Genomic DNA, 9,491 nt, shown 5'->3' with positions numbered 1-9,491 from the left:
GATTAAAAGTATCAAGCTAAATTTATAACATTATCTTTAACATTAAAAAATATTTAATATTAAATAGATAAAATGAAATATAAACAAATATATTTTTTTATTATAATTTATAATAACAGAATGTTGAATTTTTAGTAATTGTAATTTTATCTAAAACTTTAAACGTTGGATACTATTTTTTATAATATAACTAACTAGATATTTTTAAGCTAAAATTAAAGTCATAGTATTTTACTTAAATCACATGTGTAAAAAAATTTTATTTTTTGTTTTGCGAAAAAAAGTTGTTTTTAGTTAATTGTTGTTTAAATTGTTAAGTATAAGTATATATGTATATTACAATACTAAAGTTTTATTGTTTATCACAAGTACTGTAAAAGATGGATGTAGTTTTAGTTTAACTATTGCAATTCTTATTCTAAGATTGCATGACATTGTTACATATAATAGTTTTAAATAAGACATTACCATACTTTTTAGCTAGTAACATTTTGTTTAACTTAACAATACTACTTTGTAATTGAACAAACTTATAAGTATATTATTTGTATGTGGATATCACAAAATCTGTAAACTTTTACCTTATGGATGTTATAAATTAGAATATACCTTATTAATTTTTTCTTAAAGTACTTTAGGTTTTAACTAAGTTTTAAGTAATTGTAAAAAATGTTTTAGTACAGATTCAACTTATAATAATAATATTTCTAGTTCAGTTTTTTTTTTCGGTTTTGAAAAGTTAAAAACTATTTTTAATTCTTTAAAAACAATCTTAGTCCTTTAATGTAAAGTTTATAGATTCTATTGTTACGGTCATAAACACCTTTATTTTATTCCTCAGCTATACATTTAAAACAATATATTTTTACACCACATAGTAAAGTTAGTTACATTTTAAACTTAAATTCTAAGTTTATGGCTATTACTACTAATTAGAATAATAATTTTTAAAGTCACTTACTATCTCTTTCTAATCGAAACTAAAGTAAATTCTTCTTAATCTTCTTTTTTTTAAAAATTTATATAAAAGAGTCAGAGATTTTTTTTTGCGATTGAAAATCAGATTTTTTTGGTATTTTATATTTACGTTTAAATAAACTAAAAATATTTAATTAATTTAATATCTTGAAGTGATATGAAAATATAAACTTACGATTAACACTTTAATTATAAATAAAGATACGATATAATTTTAAAATATTATTTTTAAGCTTTTGCTAAAGTTGATTAATAGTTTACTACAAAAAAATCTTAAGTTATTTTTGTTAAGTTAAAGCAGATTGTAACTATGTTTTAAATAATTCATAATGAATACCGAGAAATAACATAGTTTTAAGTTAGTTAAAAAATACAGTTTGTTTATAATGTGTTAAAAATTTAAAAAGCAAAATTATTACTCTTTTAATTAAAAAAAAAATAGATATAAATATTTATGTAGCCTAACATAAAATTTAACATGACTCACTGTGACTTAAAAATGTTCACTACCTTTTGTGCTTGTTTGTACTCATCCACTGTCAGTACCTTATGACTTATTTGGACTTATATTTTGTAATTTCTATTTTGGCTTTGGTGACTAAAAATTTTTAGTTTTACAGTAACCTCTCGTTTATTTACGCACATTGTGTCCACAGAAAAAGTGCGTAAAGATATTAGAGATCGTAAGGAAACGAGAGGTACCAATTATACTCACTAAAATGGCTGTTTTCAATATTGCTTCTAGTTAAAAGCAAACTGGGCACTTTCCCATTTTTAACAATTTGTTTACTTTATTTATAAATATAAAAACAACAGATAAAACTATACATATATAAAAAAAAAGAATTTGAATTTCTATAGAATAATAATACGAACAGAAATAATTTTACTATTTTAATAATAAATAGAAATTATCTTTATCTTTATTTATGTGTGACATTTATACTTTATTCTACTTAGCAAATTCAATTTATAATTAATCATTTCTTTTCAATTATAAAATGGTATTTATTAAGATATGATGCAAAATTGCTATATTATTTCTTTGTGTTTTAAACTCTCATTATATCATTATACTTTCATAATTAAAAACAGTCATGTTTATTTCAGAATTTTGATTTAATCTCTTATTGTTTACAAAATTTCTGATATACTGAGGTATAAATAAATGTTTATCAATTAGTCAAGGAACATAAATTTACAAAGTCTAAAGATATAGAGAGGTGTGTTAGCATTCAAAAACATATTTTAATTTAAAAGTATACATTAAACCTAATTTGTACAATATTAAAAAAAATTAAAAATTCTATTTTCTGAATTTTATAGAATTCTGAAATACGTAACTAAACGAGAGTGCGTAACGTCACGAGTGCGTAAAGATCCGAGAGGTTACTGTATTTGACTTTATGGTTTCACAGGGATAAAACCTACCCTTTATGGCTTTTTTTACTTAAACTTTGTCACCTAAATTCTGTAACTAAAAGACTTGAACTGTATCTTTCTACCTTTTTGTTTTACTTTGACTAAAATATTGTCACTTACTTTCTTCATTTTAAAAACTTAAAACATGTTAATACTCTTTAAGTTTTATTATGTATTGTATATCCCCTTATACAACTTTTATCAACATTGCCTCTTATTACCTTATGGTTTTTTAAACTTCTTTCGTCCTTCTGGTTATGATTAAACCTCAAAGGGCAGAGAGTAAATGTATTGTTGCATTTTAAAGTTTAAATATAAACTTAATAAAAAAATTCTATAAATCTTCTCTTAAATAAAATGCACTAAATAGTTAAAATGACAAAATATAACAATATGAGATAAAATGTAATAAATAATACATTGAAAATAAAAAGTTATACACTAGAAGAATTTATTTTGATAAATTTTGACTTGGTCTTATTCAGCTGTTATCTAATAGACTGGTGATTCTTAATTAGATCAGTAGTCTTTAAGGTGTACACCGGTGCACACTAGTGTACACAAAATTATTTTTAGGGTACATGAAAACTTTAGGGTGCACAAAACTGACTTAGAGGTACACAAAATTTTTAGTGTGTTTAAAAGAGGTAAAGTTAATTTTATTTGTTTAGTCAAACGATAAATTCAACATTGTGTTAAGATTCAGCCCTGATGATTTTTTTGAATTTACTTTATTAGCTCTTCTACTAGTTGATTTTTTTAGTATTCTCAAGGCTGAAATTAATTTAGTTGAACAATTCTTCTCTAGAATTAGCAGACAAGTTGTAATGAAAAAAAAAACAACAGTGATCTCTCATAATAACTTTGAAAAATTGGTGAGATGAGGACCTTCTTTTAATCAGCCACAAACAAGAGGGGAAACATAAAACCTATAAGATTTCCAAGATGTTAGTTAGTTTTTTTAACTAATTGTTCTTTTTCAATTTTTTTTTAAACTTTAATATCTAAATAATTAACTTTACAACTAATTTTAAACGCATTAAGATAGAAATCATATAAAGTAAAATATATATAGCATCTAGTAAAACAGGGTTGCAACTCATTCTTGATATGTGATATAGTAAGGAAAACTCTGTAAAGTTAAAAGAAAATCTAATTTTCAGGACAACTCAAACTGGTTTAAAATGTTGTACTAACACAGGACAGCTTGGTTAATTTACTAAAAACTGAAGTTATTTTCAAGATTTTTTGAAAATAACAAGCTAATTTATTTTTAATCTTGAATAAGATTTAATTGTTCAAGTTTTAATATTTTGATTTTTTAACCAATTTTGTTCAAAAACTTGATTTATGTTACTTTAAAAAGTTAGTTGAAAATCTTTATCAATTCATAATATAATATTTAAAAGACTTGAAATAAACTTTTTATGAATTAAGACATTTTAAGATTATTCAATACAGTTTTTACTTAAAATGTTTTTTTAAATCATAATGTGTTTTTTTTTTCTATTTAAAATTGGCAACCCTGTAACTATTGTTTAAAAACAATTTATATGCTATAAAGGGTAAGATCAATTTGTGAAAATAAAAATAACTATTACTAAACATTTATTGTATATTTTTTTAGTATCAAACCTAAATACAATCAATATATTGATATTAAATTTCAATTTTAGTTTGAATTTAAAATCACTATCCTTATAAGTAAAGTTACAGGTTTTTAGTGAACTTTAACTTTTGTTAGTGTTAGAGTAAACTATCACTACTTTGTTAATATGTACTAAGAAATATACTTTTTTAAGGTTTAAATAGCTTTACATTTACTGTACTTTTCTAATGTTTTAAATTATCTCATCTTTTCTAAAGGAAAATGTTGTTAAAAATAACTTTGTTTATATTAGTGTGTTTGTTCTTTTTGAACTAGTGAATGAGAAAATTGGAAAAGTATCTTGTTAAATTTATACACAATAGCGACAACTTTAAGCTTCTCTCAAGTTTTGAGTTTTTTTTATGAATAATTCTGGTTGGCTTCTTTTTTTTTTCTTGAAAACCTTGGCTAGTTTTAATTTTTTTTCTCTAATTTCAGACTTTTTTTTTGGCTTCCAATTGTGTTTTTCTTAATTTTAAAAAATAATATGCAGTTTTAAGTGTTTTTAATAAAACAAACGACATACTTTTTTTTTAAACTTGATTGTTTTTATTTTAAAATATGAACTAAGTTTTTTGTTAGTTTTACAGTTGCCAAAAATTTGGAATCCTAGAACTTGTCAGCTTAGGCTTAAAAACCTGGAATTTGAAAACTTTTGATTAAATCTTAAGTTTTGAACAACAAAATTACTAAATCAACCTGGAATTTTAAAGTCTTTTTTCATGTGAAAAAAAAATTCAAATTGACACAAAAATTTATATATATATATTTATTTTCTAAGACCTTTTGCAACCTCTAACTTGGAAAATATGTTTCAATTTTTTTTAAATTTTAAAAGTTCAATCTATAGAGTTTTCAAAATTATCTTTAGACCTGCCATTTTATTCTTTTATCATTTATTACTAGTTTAATGTTTTTTTATTTAAGTTGTTGTATTTTTGTATATGTGTTAGCCACAAATTTTGTTCTTTATTTTTTTAAATTTTTAACTCAGAGAGATTCAAAAATCATTATCAGAATTCCTGCACCATTAGGCAAACATTTAATTTTAATTTAAAGATTTTTTAATTTAGTTGTAAAAGTCTAAACATTTTTTTGTAATTACCTAGGATGATGTCGCACCAATATCAAGCTGAAATTATATCGGTTTAATATCTTTTTGAACTATGATTTTAGGCTTAAAATCAATTTTTAAAGCATTGTTTGTTTGATCTAAAATTATACTTCGTTTTCAACAAGCTATTTAAATACATAGTTAGAAATAATTCATTTCTTATAAATTAAAATACTTAATTAGTTTTATTTTACAGTATAGTAATGTTTATAAGTTGTGTATCATTTGCTTTGTTTAAAAAAAAAAAGGAGTTAAATATTTAAGTTTTATTGGTTTATAATAAATAAGTTTTATTTATGTATTTATAAAATATAAGTTTTAAGCCTATAATTATAAGAAAAAACAACATTGAATTTAATAAAAATTCAGCTTGAAATTGGTGAGACATCATCCTAGGTAATTAACCATTTTTTTTAGTAACATTTGAATATTTATAGTTTAAATTACTTAAAAAAATTTTTATTATAAATATTTTTTTTCCGGTTCTTTTAGTTTTAATTTATCTAAATTTAGTACAGTTTAGTAAATAAAAATATATAATTTTTTTCCATTACTACTTATATGTTTTTTCTTATTTCTAAGCAGAAAAAAGCATTTTAAACAAACACTTTTTTGGCTAAATACTTCGTACTTAACTGGCAGTGCATACCTAAGAAATGCGTACTTAAGCGGGAAATTAAGAACTAAAAAGAATTGTGAAACCCCTTTGAAAAAGTCTAGACACGCCCCTGCAATGTGGTAGAACAAATATGCAAAAAAAAATTCAAATTTTTTAATTTGAAATTTAAAAAAATATTGAATTGTAATTCTTTAAATAAAACATTTTAGACTTAAGACCAAATGGTTTTTACTTAAACAATTATAAAATAAATTGATTACGTTATACCTAATACTAAAATTTGAAAATAAAAGTTGCAACTATCTTCATTTGAAACTTCTTGATTTAAAAAAGGCATACAATACTTAATAATTGTAGACCAATAAAAGTAAATAATAAAACATTGAAATGCTTAAACAATGTTTTAAGATCGATTTAAAGATAATAAAAATTTTAGATAATTCATTTAAAAGAAAAAAATTGACAATATTGTATAGTGTAAAAAATAACATATTTATTGCATTTAAAGATGAAAAAATTTTAGACTTTGCATTAAAAAAATAGAAACATTGACTATACTGTTAAATGAAAAAAGTTACATACTCTAACATATTCTATAGCTACATAGTCTATAGAAAGTTGTATTTTCTGTTCATCTTTTCACTTGTCTTATGTGCCGACTGTCCTGGTTTGTTTATCCGATGCTGCGCTGGTATGATATTTCTCATTTCTTTTCCTAAATAATATGTGTTGTACTTTTTGCGTTTTAAATAATGTCAAGTTTAAAACTAACTAATGTTAAAATATAAAGATAAAATTAAGTACTTGAAAGGAAAAAATGTTCGTTAAATCAAACACTTTATAAGCTTTTATATATTTTATACAGCTATTTCAATAAATTTATAAGCTTCGACTTTTATAAAAAATGTTTAGGAAATTTAGGATAATTATTAAAACTATTCTGTATTTTACACAAAAAAAAAACAGGCTTACGATTTGATAAATTTTTTAACTATACTTATTTATACTGAGTGTGTGGCAAACCTGTTTAGTAATAAACTTAAATTTTTCTACAATTTTAACTAATTTTATAAGATTATATAGTTATAAGGTTAAAAAAAATATTAAAGTAAAAAAAGCCATAAATTTAAAATATATATCTTTAATTGTGTAGTTAAAACAAATATAAACCTGAGTTATAAAAAATTTGGCTGAATCATTGAAATTAAAGGTTTTTATTCTAAGTTGAAAAACTATTCTAAGTGATCTTTAACTTTCCTGAGTCATCTTGAGATTCAAAAAAATTGAAACATATTTTCCAAGTTAGAGGTTGCAAAAGGTCTTAGAAAATAAATTTCAAGATTATTTGAAGTTCTTACAGGTTTTTAAGAGTACATGTTTTTAGTGTATTTTTATTATTAAATGAAGTTTAAGGTGAAAAACTGTCTTCAACAGTATAACCGCATTAAAAGGAAAGTTTAAATTTTATAATTTGTCTGTAAATAATTTTTTTTAGATAACAAAAGATGTATTTATATATATATAAATTTTTGTGTCCATTTGGATTTTTTTTTCACATGAAAAAAGACTTTAAAATTCCAGGTTGATTTAGTAATTTTGTTGTTCAAAACTTAAGATTTAATCAAAAGTTTTCAAATTCCAAGTTTTTAAGCCTAAACTGACAAGTTCTAGGATTCCAAATTTTTGGCAACTGTAAAACTAACAAAAAACTTAGTTCATATTTTAAAATAAAAACAATCAAGTTTAAAAAAAAAGTATGTCGTTTGTTTTATTAAAAACACTTAAAACTGCATATTATTTTTTAAAATTAAGAAAAACACAATTGGAAGCCAAAAAAAAGTCTGAAATTAGAGAAAAAAAATTAAAACTAGCCAAGGTTTTCAAGAAAAAAAAAAGAAGCCAACCAGAATTATTCATAAAAAAAACTCAAAACTTGAGAGAAGCTTAAAGTTGTCGCTATTGTGTATAAATTTAACAAGATACTTTTCCAATTTTCTCATTCACTAGTTCAAAAAGGACAAACACACTAATATAAACAAAGTTATTTTTAACAACATTTTCCTTTAGAAAAGATGAGTTAATTTAAAACATTAGAAAAGTACAGTAAACGTAAAGCTATTTAAACCTTAAAAAAGTATATTTCTTAGTACATATTAACAAAGTAGTGATAGTTTACTCTAACACTAACAAAAGTTAAAGTTCACTAAAAACCTGTAACTTTACTTATAAGGATAGTGATTTTAAATTCAAACTAAAATTGAAATTTAATATCAATATATTATTTGTATTTAGGTTTGATACTAAAAAAATATACAATAAATGTTTAGTAATGGTTATTTTTATTTTCACTAATTGATCTTACCCTTTATAGCATATAAATTGTTTTTAAGCAATAGTTACAGGGTTGCCACTTTTAAATAGAAAAAAAACACATTATGATTTAAAAAAAACATTTTAAGTAAAAACTGTATTGAATAATCTTAAAATGTCTTAATTCATAAAAAGTTTATTTCAAGTCTTTTAAATATTATATTATGAATTGATAAAGGTTTTCTACTAACTTTTTAAAGTAAGATAAATCAAGTTTTTGAACAAAATTGGTTAAAAAATCAAAATATTAAAACTTGAACAATTAAATCTTATTCAAGATTAAAATGAAATTAGCTTGTTATTTCAAAAAATCTTGAAAATAACTTCAGTTTTTAGTAAATTAACCAAGCTGTCCTGTGTTAGTACAACATTTTAAACCAGTTTGAGTTGTCCTGAAAATTAGATTTTTTTTTTAACTTTACAGAGTTTTCCTTACTATATCACATATCAAGAATGAGTTGCAACCCAGTTTTACTTGATGCTATATATATTTTACTTTGTATGATTTCTATCTTAATGCGTTTAAAATTAGTTGTAAAGTTAATTATTTAGATATTAAAGTTTAAAAAAAAATTGAAAAAGAACAATTAGTTAAAAAAACTAACTAACATCTTGGAAATCTTATAGGTTTTATGTTTCCCCTCTTGTTTGTGGCTGATTAAAAGAAGGTCCTTATCTCACCAATTTTTCAAAGTTATTATAAGAGATCACTGTTGTTTTTTTTCATTACAACTTGTCTGCTAATTCTAGAGAAGAATTGTTCAACTAAATTAATTTCAGCCTTGAGAATACTAAAATAATCAACTAGTAGAAAAGCTAATAAAGTAAATTCAAAAAAATCATCAGGGCTGAATCTTAACACAATGTTGAATTTATCGTTTAACTAAATAAATAAAATAAACTTTACTTCTTTTAAACACACTAAAAATTTTGTGTACCTCTAAGTCAGTTTTGTGCACCCTAAAGTTTTCATGTACCCTAAAAATAATTTTGTGTACACTAGTGTGCACCGGTGTACACCTTAAAGACTACTGATCTAATTAACAATCACCAGTCTACTAGATAACAGCTGAATAAGACCAAATAAAAATTTGTCAAAATAAATTCTTCTAGTGTATAACTTTTTATTTTCAATGTATTATTTATTACATTTTATCTCATATTGTTATATTTTGTCATTTTAACTATTTAGTGCATTTTATATAAGAGAAGATTTAGAGAATTTTTTTATTAAGTTTATATTTAAACTTTAAAATGCAACAATACATTTACTCTCTGCCCTTTGTGGTTTAATCATAACCAGAAGGACAAAAGAAGTTTAAAAAACCATAAGGTAATAA

The sequence above is a fragment of the Thalia democratica genome, unplaced genomic scaffold, assembly GCF_965202585.1.
Source record: "Thalia democratica unplaced genomic scaffold, ktThaDemo2.hap1.1 HAP1_SCAFFOLD_59, whole genome shotgun sequence".
Taxonomy (NCBI): Eukaryota; Metazoa; Chordata; class Thaliacea; order Salpida; family Salpidae; genus Thalia; species Thalia democratica.
This window is presented reverse-complemented; position numbering follows the sequence as displayed.